This window comes from Cetorhinus maximus, chromosome 1, assembly GCF_964194155.1.
Source record: "Cetorhinus maximus chromosome 1, sCetMax3.hap1.1, whole genome shotgun sequence".
NCBI lineage: Eukaryota > Metazoa > Chordata > Chondrichthyes > Lamniformes > Cetorhinidae > Cetorhinus > Cetorhinus maximus.
Genome location: NC_135879.1, coordinates 220,215,435 through 220,235,121, shown reverse-complemented (window position 1 = coordinate 220,235,121; position 19,687 = coordinate 220,215,435). Strand labels below are relative to the sequence as shown.

The window sequence follows — 19,687 nt, the reverse complement described above, 5'->3', positions numbered from 1 at the left end:
CTCCTCTCCTAAAGGCAGCGAATCATGCAGGGATATGCTTCCACATGTACTGCCAGCTCGCTCAAATGGCGTAACTTTGTGTTTCAGCCTAAACAAACAACTGTTAGAAATTACTTTGCAGGGGGAAGGTTTCACTTTTGATCATCAGCAAAGTGATGGAAGGTGTCATCAACAGTGCTATCAAGCTGTGCTTACACAGCAATAACCTGCTCACTGATGCTCAGTTCGGGTTCCGCCACGGCCACTCAGCTCCTGGCCTCATTACAACCTTGGTCTAAGCATGGACTAAAGAGCTGAACTTCCAAGGCGAGGTGAGGGTGACTGCCCTTAACATCAATACAGCATTTGACCAAGTGTGGCATCAAGGAGCCCGAACAAAACTGGAGTTAATGGGAATCAGGGGTAAAACTCTCCATTGGTTGGAGTCATACCTAGCATAAAGGAAGATGTTTCATCTCAGTCCTCGGATATCACTGCAGGAGTTCCTCGGGGTAGTGTGTTAGGCACAACCATCTTCAGCTGCTTTAATGACCTTCCTTCCATCATAAAGTCAGACGTTGGAATGTTTGTTGATGATTGTACAATGTTCAGCACCATTCGCAACTCCACAAATATTGAAGCAGTCCATGCCCAAATGCAGCAAGACCTGGACCATATCCAGGCTTGGGTTGATAAGTGGCAAGTAACATTCGCATCACACAAATACCAGTCAATGACCATCTCCAACAAGAGGGAATCTAACCATCTTCCCTTGACATTCAATGACATTACCACCATTGAATCCCACTGACATGCCCCTAAAACATGAAAGATATAGGCTATGTAAATCAAACTTTATTCTTTTTTGCTGATTTAAAAATTAACTTTGCTGAACCAAAAGATAGCCGGCAAAAGATGAACAAGGATTGCTTCAGTATCTGAGGAGTTGCAAATGGTGCTGAACATTGTGCAATCATCAGTGAACATCCCCACTTCTGACCTTATGATGGAAGGAAGGTCATTGATGAAACAGCTGAAGATGGTTGGGCCGAGGACACTACCCTGAGGAACTCTTGTGGTGATGTCCTGGAGCTGAGTTGACTGACCTCCAACAACTATAACCATCTTCCTTTGTGCTAGGCATAATTCCAACCAGCGAAGAATTTTCCCTGATTCCCATTGACTCCAGTTTTGGTAGGGCTCCTTGATGCCACACTCGGTCAAATGCTGCCTTGATGTCAAGTGCAGTCACTCTCACCTCACGTCATGCAATATCTTGCTTTGCAACTGGCGAGCAAATCAAACACACAAGTGCCACATTTTGCAAATGAATTGGGTATGTGCTGAAAAAGTCATAACTTCCATTGTAGTAAAAAAAAATGAATAGTTTATAGTCGTTTTGTAGTACAGAACTTGATTATTGTTGAAAAAAAAGACAAGTTTTTATCTTGCACTCATCAGGACACCAAAATAAGGGGGAAAGGAACAAGTCATACAGCAAGTGAAGAGTGGTTGGCAAGTGGCGTTCCCATGGAGAATGCACCACTGATGGTGGCTGACAGTTAACTACCAAGCATTGTTTGAAATTTAATCCTGGCAGCTTGACCCTGATTGGTCAATGCATTGTATGTGAAGAGAGAGAGTCAGCACCCTCTTCATTCACATACAGTATAAATTGTTGTTTTCCCATCTTATTTTTTTAAAATTCATTCTTGGGATGTCACTGGCTAGGCAAGCATTTATTGCTCATCCATAATTCCCCTTGTTTCGGGGGCATTTATCCATAATTGGCCTTGTTCAGAGGGCATTTAAGAGTCAACCACATTGCTGTCACATGTAGGCCAGGTAAGGACAGCAGATTTCCTTCCCTAAAGGACATTAGTGAAGCAAGTGGGTTTTTATAACACAATAAGACTTTTAATTCCAGATATTTATTGAATTCAAATTTCACCATCCACCGTGGTGGGATTCAAACCCAGGTCCCCAGAGCCAGGCCTCTGGATTACCAAAACAAAAACAGAATTACCTGGAAAAACTCAGCAGGTCTGGCAGCATCGGTGGAGAAGAAACCAGTTCCACCGATGCTGCCAGACCTGCTGAGTTTTTCCAGGTAATTCTGTTTTTGTTTTGGATTTCCAGCATCCGCAGTAGCTTTTAGCTTTTTGTTTTTATCTCTGGATTACCAGTCTAGTGACAATACCATTATACCACCACCAAATATTCTTGTGAGTATCCTGATGAGTGCAGATGAAAAGCTTAGACATGTCTCATTTTTTCAGCAATATTCAAGTTTGCTGTTTAAAAAAAAAACTACTTTTTATTCTGGGTATTCACTTGCATGCATTTATTTTTGGTCAGTCAGGCATCCATGCAGAAGCAAACCTGCCATCAAAATTAACAGTTTACAACAAAACCACTGAGAAATTTATATGGATAGCCTCAATTTTCCTGATAAAGATTGCACGCTCTATCCCACTTTATCTATCTGGGGAGGGTTTAAACACATTGCAACATCTAAGACTTGAGGAGTTTTAGGTGTATGCAAAGTTAGTGCTGAAATCTAACTGGCTAAAATCTTGCAGTTTACCAGCATGAGCACTCATATCTCAAAACGCTTCACTGAGCCATAGCTTTCAAGGTTACAACTTAGAGCTAGCATGTCAGGAGACTAAGTAAAATACCATTTTTATTCAGAGTACATTAGTTCCTTTGCTACTAGTTATGAGAGTAATACCTGAACATGACATACATGGATTTTATTTCATAGTTAACCTAGTCCTATGTGAGATAGAAGTGATCGAAAACAACAACTTACATAGGGATAAAAGCAAAAAACTGCGGATGCTGGAAATCCAAAACAAAAATAAAAATACCTGGAAAAACTCAGTAGGTCTGGCAGCATCTGCGGAGAGGAATACAGTTAACATTTCGAGTCTGTATGACTCTTCAACAGAACCAGGTAAAAATAGAAAAGAGGTAGAATATAAGCTGGTTTGGCGGGGGGGGGGAGACAGGGGGGGAGACAGGTAGAGCTGGATAGAGGGCCAGTGATAGGTGGAGATAACCAAAAGATGTCATAGACAAAGAGCTCTTTTCTATTTTTACTTAGTTCTGTTGAAGAGTCATACGGACTCGAAATGTTAACTGTGAACTTGCATAGGGACGTAGAAACAGAAGGCGCTTTCACCCCTCAAGCCTGTTCTGCCATTCAATGAATTCTCAGATGTTCAGCAATTTACCTCTATGGGCAGAATTTTTCACTCGGCGAGCGGGCACGCACCCACCCACTGGAGTGTGAAATGATGCGCGTTGACGTCGCCCGAGCGTGCCAATGTCAACGCGTAGTCACATGATAGTTCTGGCAGCGGGCATGCGCCGGAATCGGCAGTGCGCCCGCTGACAATTAAAAGGCCTGTTAAGGCCATTAAATAATCAATTAACTTAAATCTTTTGCTGCCCGTCCAACCTAACGGCTGGCGTGCAGGCGAAAAGGCCAAGCAGCCTTTGCATTTTTTTGGAAACCTCATCCATGAGCGGGATGAGGTTTCCAAAAGCAAAAATTAAAGTTTAAAAATTTAATTAATAACACGTCCCTGCTCATGTGACAGAGTCACGTGAGGGGACATGTTTTATTACATTTTTACTTTCCTTCTTTTTTTAACAACGTTTCATCTCCCTGAGGTAGCTCTGTGGCTCAGGGAGATTTTCAAGTGCTCACTTGCGCGCATGCGCAAAGTTCGCGCTTGCCCCGCTTGCCTTCCTCCCCCCACCCCCACCTCCGGCACAGGCAGCGCTGAGCACTGCTGCTCGCGTTTCACGCTAGGCAGGCCTTAATTGGCCCACCAGCGTGAAATCAAAGTCCGGTCCCACCCGCCCCTGCTGAGCCCGCCCACTAATGGCAAAATTCTGCCCCATATTTCTGCCTTTGCCCCATATCCTCTGGTTAACAAAAATGTATCACTCTCAGGTTTAAAATTAATGATTCATCTCGCATAAATTTCTGTTTGCAGAAGAGAGGTGTGAACCTCTACCACCCCTTGTGTTTCCTAATTTCACACCTGAAGGGTCTGGCTCCCAGTCCTAGATTTCTCAATTAGCGGAAATAGTTTCCTTCTATCCACCCTATCCATTTCCCTTAAATCTTGAAAATTCTGATTAAATCACCCCTTAACCTTATAAATTCAGGGAATAAATGGGGACAGGTGACAGCCTTTATAAACAAGATTGAGATCCATATGGTATGTTGCTTAATTGATGATAAAATGGTGGACATCTCAAAACAGCATGTAAAGATGTTGAAAAGGGGGTGCGGTTCTATTCCATGAAGCCTGCTTTTGAAGGATAAAACCGGAGTCTAATCTTTACACACTTTAAAAGCTTTTATTTACAATCATGCATCTCCTAACCCAACACCACACTACAGTGTGTTCCTGTCTATAGGAGCACAAGTGAATCTGCAGTTGCTGCCCATCATCTTCATACAATTAATACACAATTAACACTGCATTTATATAGCACCTTTAATGTCATAAAATATTGCAAGGAATTTCACAGAAGCTAACAAATTTGGCACTAAACCATAAAAGGAGATATTAGGATGGGGTGATCAAAAGCTGGTCAAATTGGTTTTAAGGAGTGCCTTAAAAGGAGGAGAGAGAGGTAAAGGGCAGAGAGTTTTAGGGAGGGAATTCCAGAGCTTAGTGCCTAGGCATCTGAAAGCACAGCCACCGACAGTAGAGTGATTGAAATCAGGGACACGTAGGAGTCAGGACTGCAGGAATGCAGAGATCCATAAGACCATAAGACATAGGAGCAGAAATTAGGCCATTCGGCCCATCGAGCCTGTTCCGCCATTCAATCGTGGCTGATAAGTTTCTCAACTCCATTCTCCCGACTTCTCCCCGTATCCTTTGATCCCCTTACCAGTCAAGAACCTATCTATCTCGGTCTTACATACACTCAATGACCTGGCCTCCACAGCCTTCTGTGGTAATTAATTCCATTGATTCACCACTCTCTGGCTAAAGAAGTTTCTCCTCATCTCTGTCTTCCCTTTACTCTGAGGCTGTGCCCTCGGGTCCTAGTCTCTCCTACTAATGGAAACATCTTCCCCACGTCCACGCTATCCAGGCCTTTCAGTATTCTGTAAGTTTCAATCAGATCCCCCCTCATCCTTCTAAACTCCATCGAGTATAGACCCAGAGTCCTCAAACGTTCCTCATATGTTAAGCCTTTTATTCCTGGGATCATTCTCATGAACCTCCTCTGGACCGTCTCCAGGGCCAGAACATCCTTCCTGAGATACGGGACCCAAAATTGCTCACAATATTCTAAATGTGGTCTGACCAGAGCCTTATAAAGCCTCAGCAGCATGTCCCTGCTTTATATTCTAGTCCTCTCGAAATAAATGCCAACATTGCATTTGCCTTCCTAACTACCGACTCAACCTGCAAGTTAACCTTAAGAGAATCCTGGACTAGGACTCCCAAGTCTCTTTGCACTCCAGATTTCTGAATTCTCTCCCCATTTAGAAAATAGTCTATGCCTCTATTCTTCCTACCAAAGTGCATGACCTCACACTTCCCCATGTTGTATTCCATCTGCCACTTCTTTGCCCATTCTCCTAACCTGTCCAAATCCTTCTGCAGCCTCCCCGCCTCCTCAATACTACCTGTCCCTCCACCTATCTTTGTATCATCTGCAAACTTAGCCAGGATGCCCTCAGTTCCTTCATCTAGATCATTAATGTATAAAGTGAAAAGTTGTGGTCCCAACACTGACCCCTGCGGAACTACACTAGTCACCGGCCACCATCCTGAGAAGGACCCCCTTAACCCCACTCTCTGCCTCCTGCCAGACAGCCAATCTTCTATCCATGCTAGTACCTTGCCTCTAACACCATGGGCTGTTATCTTACTGAGCAGCCTCCTGTGTGGCACCTTGTCAAAGGCCTTCTGGAAGTCCAAGTAGATAACATCCATTGGCTCTCCTTTATCTAACCTACTCGTTACCTCCTCAAAGAATTCTAACAGATTTGTCAGGCATGACCTCCCCTTGATGAAACCATGCTGACTTTGCCCTATTTTACCATGCACTTCCAAGTATTCTGAAATCTCATCCTTAATAATGGACTCTAAAATCTTACCAACGACCGAGGTCAGGCTAATCAGCCTGTAATTTCCCATCTTTTGCCTCACTCCCTTCTTAAACATTAGCGATTTTCCAGTCCTCTGGGACCCTCCCTGACTCCAGTGATTCCTGAAAGATCACCACTAACCCCTCCACTATCTCTTCAGCTATCTCCTTCAGAACTCTGGGGTGTAATCCATCTGGTCCAGGTAATTTATCCACCTTCAGACCTTTCAGTTTTCCTAGCACCTTCTCCTTGGTGATGGCCACCATATTCACCTCTGCCCCCCGACTCTCTTGAACTTTGGGGATGTTACTCATGTCTTCCACCGTGAAGACTGACGCAAAGTACCTATTCAGTTCCTCCGCCATTTCTTTGTTCCCCACTACTACTTCTCCAGTGTCATTTTCCAGCAGCCCAATGTCCACTTTTGCCTCTCTCTTACCCTTTATATATCTAAAAAAACTCTAGCAATCTTCTTTTATATTACTGGCTAGTTTACCCTCATATTTAATCTTCTCCCTCCTTATTTCTTTTTTAGTTGTCCCCTGTTGGTCTTTGTAGGCTTCCCAATCCCCTGGTTTCCCACTGCTCTTTGCCGCATTGTCTTGGAGGACTGTATGGCTGGAAAAGCTTACAGAGATAGTGGAAGGTTTTGTAAAAAAGGCTGAAGAGTGCGGTGTTTATACATAAAGAAGGAGCAAAAACAATAAGGAAGTAGGGTCTAACTGGAATCTTTAGCTAAGTGTCACGTCACCACCATTACATGAGTAATGGCCACTTGGAACAAGGTGCCAAAGCAAGACTATATCCAAACAGAAAATTGTTGACAAAAATTTGACACCAATTCTAAAATCTAAACTTTTCATCGTTTAAACTTTGTTATTTCTGTGAAGTGTTGGATATTTTTCAGCATGCCATCAGACTCATCAGTAGAAAACTAATGGGACGAGCTTGATTGCTTCATGAACTCTCTAGCTCCAAGTACATCACTTGACTGAGCATATATAAAAATGAACTCGCACAGCCAAAATAAACTTGTGAATCAACGGGAAATTTTACACCAGAGGAACATAGTACAAAAACCTGCACAAAAAGGGTTTCATGCTGCAAAGTAAACAAAGCGCAAAGTCACAAAAGTATCAGTTGCCTGCAAAATTAGAAATGTAAAGCTATCAGTAAACTAATACTTGGCATCATTTTTTTTGTCATTAATCTTAAAGACCGTATGGTCCTAGATAGAAATTGTGGATCCTCCTCTACCAGGTACCAAGACAATTAGATTTTTAACAACCTTGCAGCAAGGAGTAGCTTGAAGCAATCACTATATGGATGCTAATATAAATAGGGTTATATGCCTTGTCTAGAAAGAAAGGACAAAAAGCATGTATTTATTCCTGTCAATAGCTCTGCGTTTTTTCCAAGGATAAAACAAGTGCTTACTGTATGCTTCACGGCAACGTGAGATTTTTAACGATCAGGCACAACTGCAATTTTGCCCAACGCCATTATTCATAACTACTTGAATACAGTATAACTATTGCTTCATTCAAAGTATTTTAAAGCCCACCAAAATTTGACAACTCTGGTTCATGTCATTCGAGAATAAAATAATCAGTGTACTTACAATAAATATTTCAAAATGATAAGTGAGCAATATGCCAGCTCATGCAACTCTCTGACAGAAATAACCTCCAAACTAGGGAAATTATATGGCTTTCTCACAGCACATGCTTTTGATTGATGGAGGGGGAGAGAGAAAGAAACAAATATGTCAATGCTAAGCTTCGACAAGCTTAACCTATCCCTCTCGGCACCAACTGATTGTTGAAGCAATTATCTGATTTTATACCTCTGCAAATCATGCATTGTTCAAGGCAAATTTGACAGTTGTCACAGTAGCAAAGTTGCAGTGGCTCATCGACACACTACAACTTGTGTTAAGATGTGGATGTGGGGAAATAAAAAGCTAGATGCTCCTGGTGTTAAAAATGCCAGAAGTACTGGACCACTATTTCAAAGGAAGGAACTGTAGTCTCTGTGCACCTCCTAGCTGCTGCAGTATGATCAACATCAGCAAAGGGCAGTGAGCAGCTTGCTATCTCACATGGAAATTGGCATGGGATTCATCAAGGCTTAAAAAGATAAAAGGCACAATATGCTTTTTTTTAAAAACACATATCGTTGTCATTCAGAAATATAAATCCTATCTCACTACATTTAACTCAACACTAATGTTTACAAACTACTACTTTTCAATTAATTTATTTGCTACTAAATATTCTTTCTTGTCAAACTTCGTCAAATAATAATTCAGTGCCCAAATCTGTAATGAACATATTTTGGAAATAAAATCTTTAGTTCATGATAGCCCTCACAAAATGAAACACTCATGTATCCTTCATGCACATTTTTAGTCTGTGTCATAATGCAGCATTTTTCATTTTTCCAATGATCTGTGCTGTATTTACTTTTGTCAAGTTTAATTTTGCAAATACAAAGCAAGTATCCAAATGTACTATTACATTTACTGCTCTGTTCTCTTCAAAGACTTCACAGATCCTTCCATGCATCATAAGCTAAAGATCCATAACCTACTGACATTTCGTTAATCAGCCAACTACTAGAATCGTTGATGACAAGAAAAATAAAATTAAAAGATGCCCTCAGGGACTGAATGACAGTGATGTGGGGGAACAAAACACTTTTTCCTACTCTTGGGTCTGTGTTCAACTGAGTGGTTAGCTAACTACACCCCTCCCAACCTCTTCAGTTGAATTTGGAGCTTGATTTGTGCCTGGAATTATGACTGCTACGTGGATCTAAGTGAAATGAGTATCAGCAAGCTCAAACCAGTTCTTTGTGGTTATGAATTCGCAGCACAAACCAACATTTCAACAACTGCTGTCTAAGGGCAGAATCTTCCTGGCCCCATGCAGGCTTGAAGGCAGGACCAGGAGGAAATTTAGATATGGAGGCAGTTGGCCCTGTGGAAGGAGCAAGTATTCTTGCCTTGCTGGAGGCTGATAATCACCGGCAATGGCTACCCACCTGGTAGTGCCAGGTAACAAATTTGAAGAGCTAAATGCTCATTTGTGGACAGATTGGGGAAACTGCTAGGCAGTCCCACAGAGGCCAAAGCTTGGCAGGTGCCTGCAGGCAGCTTGCTGAAAGCTGATTTGGGTCGCCTGCGAGGTCTCCTTTTCTAACCTTCCACCACCTCCCAGCGCCCCCCCCCCACACCTGAGCAGCATGGATCAGCAGGTAACAGCTGTGGATGTGGGCCATCCTGGCAGCTGTGGCCAGAGTTATTTTTTTTTTTAAATTCAAACCTCTTCAGAGGGTGCCTCTAAATGGAGGCACTGAGGCTTTCTGGTGGACCCCCTCTGATTGGGCCTGCAGCCTCATTAACCTGCAAGCTGAGTTTAATTGGACAGTGGATCAGGAGACAACCACTCTCCTGACCACTTCTGGGATGATCTCTCAGACCAGGGCACTGACAGCAAGAACTTACTGTAAAAATATATGAAAGAGGAGCAGGAGTAGGCCATTTGGCCCCTCGAGCCTGCTCCACTGTTCAATAAGACCACCATCAGTGATCTTAAACTCCACTTTCCTGCCTGCCCCCATAACCTTTAACTCCCTTGTGGATTAAAAATCTCTCTAACTTAGCCTTAAATATATTCAATGACCCAACCTCCACTACTCTCTGGGGTAGTGAATTCCAAAGACCTCTGAGAGAAGAATTCCTCCTCATCTCCTTCTCAAAATGGGAGATCCCTTTTTAAGGGATCCCCTGGCTCTAGATTTCCCCCACAAGAGGAAACACCCTCTCAGCATTAGCCTAGTCAAGCCCCCTCAGAATCTTATATCTTTCAATAAGATCACTTCTTATTCTTCTACACTATGTTGAAGAAGGGCCCAACCTGCTCAACTTTTCATCATAAGAAAACTCCTTTATTCTATAAATCAACCCAGTTTACCTTCTCTGAACTTCCCCCAAGGTAAGCACGTCCCTCCTTAAATAAGGAGATGCCCGTACGCCAGCTATGGTCTCACCAGTGCCCTGCACAGTTTTAACAAGACATTCCTACTTTTATACTCTATTCAACAAAAATGGCCCCAACACACAATTATTTTTAAAATGCTTAAGATTCCACCCAAATTTAGATGGTTTGCAAAGACGATGATCAGGGGGAGGAATGAAATTGGAACTAACAAGAAATAGAAAGTGAATATCTTAAAATGATACATTTAAATTTAAGAAGGGATATAGTACAAAAAGGTTTATTCTGCATCTAGTCTATGATTTAATTGGATTCAGGAGTGCTTCACACTGCTCTTGGCTGCCAGAAGTGGGAACTTGGTCATGTTATAAAATTTCACCTTATCTATCCCTTTTATCATTTCAAAAACTACCCATTCTCCATATAACATCACCCACAACAGAACTGTTTCTTGGCTGGCTTATTAATTCAATATGGATAGTGCGGTTATGATCAGAGAAAAATTATCTCCAACAATAAACGGTCTCCTTTATTACAACATACAATTATCTTTAATGGCTTATACCATGTAACTTAATCTGTATCACTTCCAACCTCATCTTTCATTCATCAACAAGTTAGACAAACAAATAGACAATTGATTCATGTATTTATCCAATCTGTACATTATGTACTCATGCACAGTGCACTCTTGGGTAACTACACAGTAAATTGTAATATTGGTGCTATAAGTAAAAGTGCATTCTCTGACTGGAGATCAACGATTGCATTATAATGATCATCCATTTGGTGCTGCCTAAATGGGATAGAATTCTACGTTACTTTTTTTAAGGATCTCTCTTGTTCTGCAACATAAACCAGTCCTGAAACCAAACCACACTCCCTGCAAATTAGAATACAACTTTACATGTGCAGTATCTGCAAAAACAACTTGCATTTATGTACCCTCTTTAACATAAAGTTCACACTAAGCCAAAGAAGGAGATATTCAGAGAAGTGACGAAAAGCTTGGTCCAAGAAGTAGGTTATAAGGAAAATTTTAAAGGAAGTGAGGGACGGGGAGAGACAGAGGGGTTTAGGGAGGGCATTCCACAGCTTTGTGCTCGTGACCACCAAGGGGATGGCTAACAATGGTGGAGTGAAGGAACTGGTGGATGCACAGTCAGATATGGAAGAACACAGGGTTCCAGGAGGGTCCAAGAGCTGGTGAACCTTACAAAGAAAGGAAGGGTGAAGGCCATGAACAGGCCTGAATATAAGGATGAGAATTTCAAAGTGGAAGTGGGCAAAAGGGAGGGAGGAACTTAAAACACTCATTACCACGAGAGAAAATGTACCAGGAAACCTAATGGGAATAAAGGCTGAACGTCCCCCTGGACCGGACAGCCTGCATCCTAGAGTCTTAAAAGAAGTGGCTGCAGAGATAGTGGATGCATAGGTTGTAATCTTCCAAAATTCCATGGATTCTGCCAAGGTCCCAGCAGACTGGAAAACCACAAATGCAATACATCAATTCAAGGAAGGAGACAGAAAGCAGAAAACTACAGGCCAGTTAGCCTAACATCTGTCATTGGAAAAATGCTAGAATCCATTATGAAAGTAGTAGTAGCAGGACATTTAGAAAATTATAATATAATCAAGCAGCGTCAACATGGTTTTGTCAAAGGGAAATTGTGTTCGACATATTTATTTGATTGCTTTGAGGGTGTAGGGGGAGAGACAATGGCATAGTGGTATTGTTGCTGGACTAGTGATCCAGAGACTCAGGGTAATGCTCTGGGGACCCGGGTTTGAATCCTGTCATGGCAGATGGTGGAATTAAAAGTCTAATGATGACCATGACACCATTGTTGATTGTTGTAAAAACCCATCTGGTTCTTTAGGGAAGGAAATCTGCTGTCCTTACCTGGTCTGGCCTACGTGTGACTCCAGACCCACAGATTGATTCTTAAGTGCCCTCTGAACAAGGGCAATTTGGGATGGGCATTAAATGCTGGCCTAGCCAACGACATCCACATCCCATGAATGAATAAAAAATACCAAGCAGGATGATAGCAGGGAACCAGTAGATGCAGCATATTTGGATTTCCAAAAGACATTTGATAAAGCGTCACATAAAAGGATATTGCACAAGTTCATGGTGTTGGGGGGAATACACTATCATGGCTAATGAACAGGAATCAGTCATGATAAATGGTAATTACTGTAACCAGTGGAGTGCCACAGGAATCAGTGCTGGGACCTCAACTATTTACATTTTATATTAATGACTTGGATGAAGGGACTGAGTGTATTATAGCCAAATTTGCTGACAATGTAAGACGGGTATGAGAGGACACAGAGTCTGCAAAGGGATACAGATAGGATAAGTGAGTAAGCAAAAATTTGGCAGGTGGAGTATGATGTGGGAAAATATGAGGTTGGCTGCTTTGGCAGGAAGATTAGCAAAGCAGAATATTATTTAAGTGGAGAGAGAATGCAGAATGGTGCAGTACAAAGAGGTCTGGGTGTTCTTGCACATGAATCACAAAAAGTCAGCATGCAGGTACAGCTAGTAATTAGGAAGGCGAACAGAATGCTGGCCTTTATAGCAAGGGGGATCAAGTATAAAGATAGGGAAGTCTTGCCACAACTCTACAGGGCATTGGTGAGACAACACCTAGAGCACTGTGTACAGTTTTGGCCTCCTTAGTTAAGGAAGGATATACCTGCATTGGACGCAGTTCAGAGAAGGTTCACTTGGTTGATTTCTGGGATGTAGGGGCTGTCCAATGAGGAAAGGTTGAGCAGGTTGGGCCTATACTCATTGAGGTTAAGAAGAATGAGAGTTGATCTTATTGAAACATATAAAATTCTGAGAAACTTGAAAGGGTAGATATCAAGAGGATGATTCCTCTCTTGGGGGAATCTAGAACTAGGGGGCATAGTTTCAAAATAAAGAATCTTCCATTTAAGGCAGAGAAGAAGAGGAATCTTTGTTTCTGAGAGTCGTTAATCTTTGGGATTCACTACACCAAAGAGCAATGGAAGCTGGGCCTTTGAATATATTTAAGGGTAAGTTAGGGGAATTTTTGATTTACAAGGGAGTCAAGGGTTAGGGGGGATAGACAGGAAAGTGGGGTCAAGGCCCAATCAGATCAACCATGAACTTATTGAATGACAAAGCAGACACAAGGAGTAGAATAGCCTACTCCTACTCCTATTTTTTTTTCCCATTTTCTGATGTTCTTAAGTGTTGGGGAACTAGAAAACAATATAGATCAGTGAGCAGGAAATGGTACATACAGCAGGGTTCTGTAGTAGATAAAGTCAATGGATGCTTAAGAATGAGAGATCAATGAGAACATTGGAGATGGATGAGAGGTTTGGCAGCAGATGGTCTGAGTCTGGGGTCGAAGCATGCTGTTACAGAGGTGAATGCAGTTGTCCTTATGGTGGGCAGGATGTGAGCTTGGAAGCTCAGTTCTGGGTCAAAAAGGAAACAGTCTGGTTGATTGGCCCAGGCAGCATGGGTACAAATTTGTGGAATAAGCCAGAAGAATTGGCTTCGATCTTCAATACTTAACAGATGGAAATTGCAGCTAGCAGTGTAGCATTGCCTAGGGATCGAGCAAAATTATGGTTACAATGCTTAGATTACTGGATATGGTCCTTCTTTGATCTCCTGGCCTTTGTACTGCGAAAGATTAAAGCTGTCAGACCATGTGGTAGGCTAAAAGCCAACAGGAAAATGAAGGACAAAAATAAGCATACTAAGACCATACATCAGTTTGCATGACTTCAATATGATTTCTAACTCACATTCTCCTTACTTAGAAAAACAAAAAACACCACACTTTGACAATTTTACTTAATACTAAACCCAGATTAGCCTCTACCCAGTAATTCTAGTGGATGATGACATGGAACACACCACCACAGAATGTACAGTACAGTGACAAAGGGCAGAACTGGCAAATTAGGAACATGTCCCATTGTTAAACTAGATCAAATTAACGAAATGGGATCTATTCTTCATTTTACAGGTTTCAGGACAAAGTAAGCAGTCTAACTTGAATATCTGCTTGCTTTGCAATAAAACTCTACTTGCATTGGAATGATGTCTGTGAAGTGATATCTTGGACAGCAATGTGCACCCCCTAGCCTGGAGAAAGCAAGCCTCCGGTAAGCGCTATACATTTAAAGTGATCAGCCACATCTTGCAGCAGATGGATATTAAATATATAAAAACTTTTTGGTTAGAATGTCGGCAGCTTCGCGATTCCCCACTTGATTTTTCTGAACGATTTCCTCCTTAATAAAATTTATTTCTAGGACTAAAGCAAGACTGTACGAAAAAAAAAATCACCAAAATGTCATGTTGTGCCATTTGTATCTAAAAAGGGAAGTAGAGCTGTACTTTGACAAGTGCCTGCAATTAATTACATTCCGTCGAGCAAAAGGCGATAATGGATTTTGTATTGGACTAACCTATAGCTTCTAGATCTCCTCCAGATGACCTGCCACAATCATGCCACTGTCCTTCTGCTGCAAATACCCTAACGTTACGGTCTTAAAATTACTTGATAATCAGCTTTTCATAACCCTTTGCAACTCCCGCAAAGACCGCTTGAACTAGTCCAAAATACTTCACGTACTGCCAGCGACGATGTCCTTACGGTTAAACACAACCACAAAAATCAACAAGTTTCCCAATGCCAGCATTTCCCACCTCTCTGACGTTTTTTGGTAAAAGTCATGAGCTAATCCCCAAATACCAAAAAAAAGGTAGAGGAGAGAGAGGGGAAATGGATCGTAGATAGGTCACTTCCCTCAACCTTAATCTGAATAAACAAAAACATGGCGAAAGTGGCCTGAGCTTTGAATGCCATCGTGTTCCAGCGCACATACTCTATTGTTACAGAGCAAGCAGTTTCATTTACACTTAACATTCATATCCCAACACAAACTAAAGAAAGGGGGGTGGGGGGAGAGGTCTCACCAACCACATATTAATCCAGCAAATGTGCAGAGCCCGGCGCTTGACTGAATTCAATTTTCAGTGTAATTAACAGTAAACCGTACGTAAGATTTCAGCAGGATTACCAATACCACGTACAAACCTTACATTTCTTTTGCCGAAACCGAGTGCCCCTTCACTGTTAGAGCTGCGACTACCGACAAACGGGTAAGTTCAGGTTTTCTGCACGAAGCAACCAATTTATCAACAACCTCCGCCCCAAACAAATATCCCCCCCCCCCTCCCCTCTTTTCACCGCAAATTATACTTGGATACAGAAGCACGCAATGCCTTCACAAACACACGACGACATAAAAGGTATTTCGGACGTTTCAGCACCAACCGAACAGCGTCGTATGATTTACTTACTCATCAACGATGCACATCATTTCTGCCCTCCAGCAAACTGCGAATAAACAACACCTTTGTTTTACACTGGCATTCACTCCAAACTCGGAGTGACAGCCCCCAAACCAGGGACATATGTATGAAAATACACACCGCAGCTAGCAATTTAGACTCATTTCAGACGACGTGAAAAAATTATCATAGAACACATTCAATTTCCATTGTAATTACAGCATTAAATATATTTTAACGTAAGTCCATGGTCAGATTTGTTAAAGGTAACATGCTATCAATGCCAAATCAATCAGCGTTTTCCATTCAAAAATGCATTTTATCAATGGGTGAATTTGAGCATTTTTTTTTTGTTAAACATTAGGATCAATCCATGGGCACTCAACGCAGTGATTTTCCAAAAGTTGTATTAGAGTGTCTTCTACTCATATTTTAAAGGGAATCTCAATATTCAGAACACTTCTACCAAAGTGTCAGATGGATGAGATTATTACCACTACAGTTACCATCAAAAACCCACACTTTTTGCATTTTGTAATCTTGAAGTGAATGGACAAAAAAATAACAGTGATCTGGAGTTAGGATTTATTTCTGAGGGAACAGAGTGAATGAGAGAGGGAAAAGGCCCAAAAAGCTTATGGGTTCACGTCATTTATAACACAATCTGTATTCCCCTCCACCAAAACGCACCTTGGAGCTGATTCCACACTGAACAGGCTTGCTTTGCATTGGGAACAGATGGATACTAAATGATAGTTTAAAACCTATGTAATGATCAATGTTTTTCTTGAATTTCGAAAGCCACTGTTGCTTGTTTTACTGGGTCAATGTTTGGCCTCTACCCCTCTAACAAGTCTGACAACAAACTGAAGTTACCCCACTGTCCCTACATCTGCAAAAAAAAGCATGTAATGTAATTCTGTTATATTTAAGGTATACTGAAAATATATGTGAAAGAACAGACTTGCATTAATATACAGTGTCTTTGAAGACCACTTCCAAAAGCACATTGACACCCTATAGTGTGTTGTTAGTGTACATACACATTGAAAGGGATTAAATACTTATTATTGATGTGATGAACAAAACAATATGTGTGTTTGAACCATATCTATATCTTGTGAAGAAACAACACCTTTGACATCCAGTACTGGATGAGCAGAAATTTCCTCCAATTAAATGTTGGGAGGACTCAAGCATTGCTTCTGGTCCCCGCTCCAAACTTCATTCCCTTACTGCCAACTCAATTTCTCTCCCTAGCAATAGGCTGGTCTGTTTACAGTCTTAATGTCACATTTGATCCTGAGATGAGCTTCCGGCCTCATATTTGTGCTATCTCTAAGACTCCTTTTTTCCACCTGGGCAACATGGCTCGACTTCACCCTTGTCTCAGCTCATCTGCTGCTGAAATCCTTGTCCATGCCTTTGTGACCTCTAAACTTGACTATTCCAATGCACTTCTGGCTGGTCTCCCACATTCTACCCTCTGTAAACTTGAGGTCATCCAAAATTCTGCTACTCGTATCTTAACTCGCAGCAAGTCCCATTGCCCTATCACCTCTGATCCTCATTGGCTCCTGGTCAACCACAGCTTGATTTTAAAATTCTCATCCTTGTCTTCAAACCACCCCCCGCCATTAGCCATTTCCTACCCTGTCTCTGTAACCTCCTCCAATCTCACAACCCTCCAGGATATCTGTGCTCCTCCCATTCTGGCCTCTTGTGCATTCACAATCCTAGTTGCTCCATCATTGGTGTCTGTGCCTTCAATTGCGTAACCCTTGCTCTGAAATTCCCAGTCAACACCTCTCTGTCTCTCTACCATGCTTTCCTCCTTTAAGACACTCCTTAAAACCTACCTCTTTGACCAAGCCTTTGGTCATCTGACCGAATATCTCCTTATGTGGGTCATTGTCATACTTTGTATTATAATGCGCTTGTGAAACAAAAATCCTCAATGACAGAGAAGACTGTGTGTCTAACCAGGTGTGAAGGCAGAAGAAGCTGTAGTGGCAAAGGGAGGCGATGGCATAGTGGTATTATCACTGGACTAATAATCTAGAGATCCAGGGTAATGCTCTGGGGACCTGGGTTTGAATCCCACTATGGCAGATGGTGGAATTTGATTTCAATAGGAATCTGGCCTAATGATGACCATGAAACCATTGTCAATTTTGTAACAACCGATCTGGTTCACCAATGTCCTTTAGGGAAAGAAATTTGCTGACCTTACCTGGTCTGGCCCGTATGTGACTCCAGACCCACAACAATGTGGTTGACTCTTAATTTTTTTAAAATTCATTCACGGGATGTGGGCTTGGTTGGCTGGGCCAGCATTTATTTTCCATCCCATTGAGAAGGTGGTGGTGAGCTAACTTCTTGAACCGCTGCAGTCCATGTGGTATAGGTACATCAACAGTGCTATTAGGGAGGGAGTTCCAGGATTTTGACCCAGCAACAGTGAACGGCGATATATTTCCAAGTCAGGCTGGTGAGTGACTTGGAGGGGAACTTCCAGGTGGTGATGTTCCCATCTATCTGCTGCCCTTGTGCTTCTAGATGGTAGTGGTCGTGGGTTTGGAAGGTGCTGTTGAAGGATTGAAGGAGCCTTGATGAATTCCTGCATGCCCTCAGAACAAAGGCAATTAGGGATGGGCAATAAATGCTGGCCTAGCCAGCAAATGCCCACACCCCATGAATAAATAATAAAAAAAAGGTGGTCCTGGATATATCACCGAAACCCATCAAGTTCATGTGGATATTGATTGTGTCCCAAACTCCCACGTCAAACAGAGTCATGCACAGGCTTCTACCAGGGTCCATTTGCCAAGCCCTGTGGTGATGGAGAATTGGTGACGGGGGCGGCTGTGAACCTCAGAGTCCCTATTCAAGAATCTGCACATAGCGACAGATGCACGAAGGTCATTGGACACTTGAGTTGGGGTGGAAGTGTCTTTGGGCAGCCACATCTATATTTGAAAAGTCGTCTTCAGGACTCTGCTCACCCCAAATAGGGAGGGGTGAGAAAAGGTGCTCTAAAAATATCTTTGACCATCTTTGTGGCCAAAGAAAGAAAACTTTATATTTTGCAACTTTGAATGCTAGAACACTCATGCACAATCTCGAGTCACCATCCAGAAAGAAGAAATCATATCACATGAGCTTTCTAGACTCCAAATGGGAGGATCTCTCAATGGGAGGATCGTCAAACAAATGCTAGTGTTCTTCTTGAAGCCAGCTCCACAAGCATTCAGGCAAAACTCCTGCAAACTCAACTTGAATGGACTGGTCACTGTGTCTGGATAGCTAAAAACTGTTTCCCCCATCAGGTCCTATTTTCTCAACTATCACAAAGCCAATATGCCAGGGGAGGACAAATAAAAAACTTCAAGGACACTCTGAAGCTCTATTTGAAATGCGGCAGCACTGACATTAATGACTGGGAGGAGCTTGCTAATAATCGTTCAAAATGGCGACAGCTTGTCCATCAAGCTGTATCATGCTTTGAATCCAAATACCTTAACGTTGAGGCAGAGCGCCCGCAGACAATGAAAGAAAAGGAATCCTGCACTCTGGACCCCATAACCTCGTGGGTTGTGCCCAAAGATCTGCGATCGAGGAGGGGCCAGTTCAGTCACATGGCAGAAACTCACGCCCAAGTCGGCATCATCCTCAAATCGAGAGACAGCCAATGATGACTAGTGTGCGATTATTCATCCGGCCATGATCGTTAAATACCATACAACCCAGTATCACCGTGTTTTCCCCCATCACTCTAACCAAGGCTTTTTCTGTGCTCCAAAAATGGTAACATCACCTGTTGAGATGTGCAATGGATTGACCCTGACATGTAACAAAAAATAGTCAAATCCACCCATTTCAATTTTGCCTTAATAAAATGCATTTTTGACAGAAAATGGTGATTGATTTTGCATTGGTAGCCTGATACTTTTAGCAAAAATGACTATGGATTTCTATTAAAATATATTTAATATTGTAATTAGGTGAGATGATTGTGTTCTACAATAAATGTTTCACGTTGTCGAAAGTTAGTCTAAATTGCTAGTTGATGTGCTTTCTTTCTACATACGTGTTAAGACCACATCTGGAGTACTGTGTACGGTATTGGTCTGCTTACTTAAGGGAGCATGTTAAAGCTTTGGAAGCAATTTCACAGAATCACAGAATCACAGTGCAGAAAAGGCCCTTCGG

At 42.1% G+C, this 19,687-nt stretch overlaps 1 protein-coding gene across 12 annotated transcripts in view; it reads right to left on the bottom strand.

The window, feature by feature from the left end:
• ctbp1 (C-terminal binding protein 1) overlaps positions 1–19,687 on the bottom strand; it is a 414,171-nt gene that overhangs the window by 323,050 nt on the left and 71,434 nt on the right. For 2 of the 12 annotated variants that reach the window (XM_078553480.1, XM_078553573.1), the window contains exon 1: positions 15,219–15,353. The exons of 1 other annotated variant lie outside the window; for it this stretch is intronic. The gene's annotated coding sequence lies outside the window, so the exon portion shown is untranslated. Of the gene's footprint in view, positions 1–14,586; positions 14,731–14,753; positions 14,808–15,218; positions 15,400–15,484; positions 15,584–19,687 lie in introns of those variants that run through there. 9 more of the 12 variants (XM_078553510.1, XM_078553546.1, XM_078553469.1 and 6 more) reach the window with 9 other exon arrangements.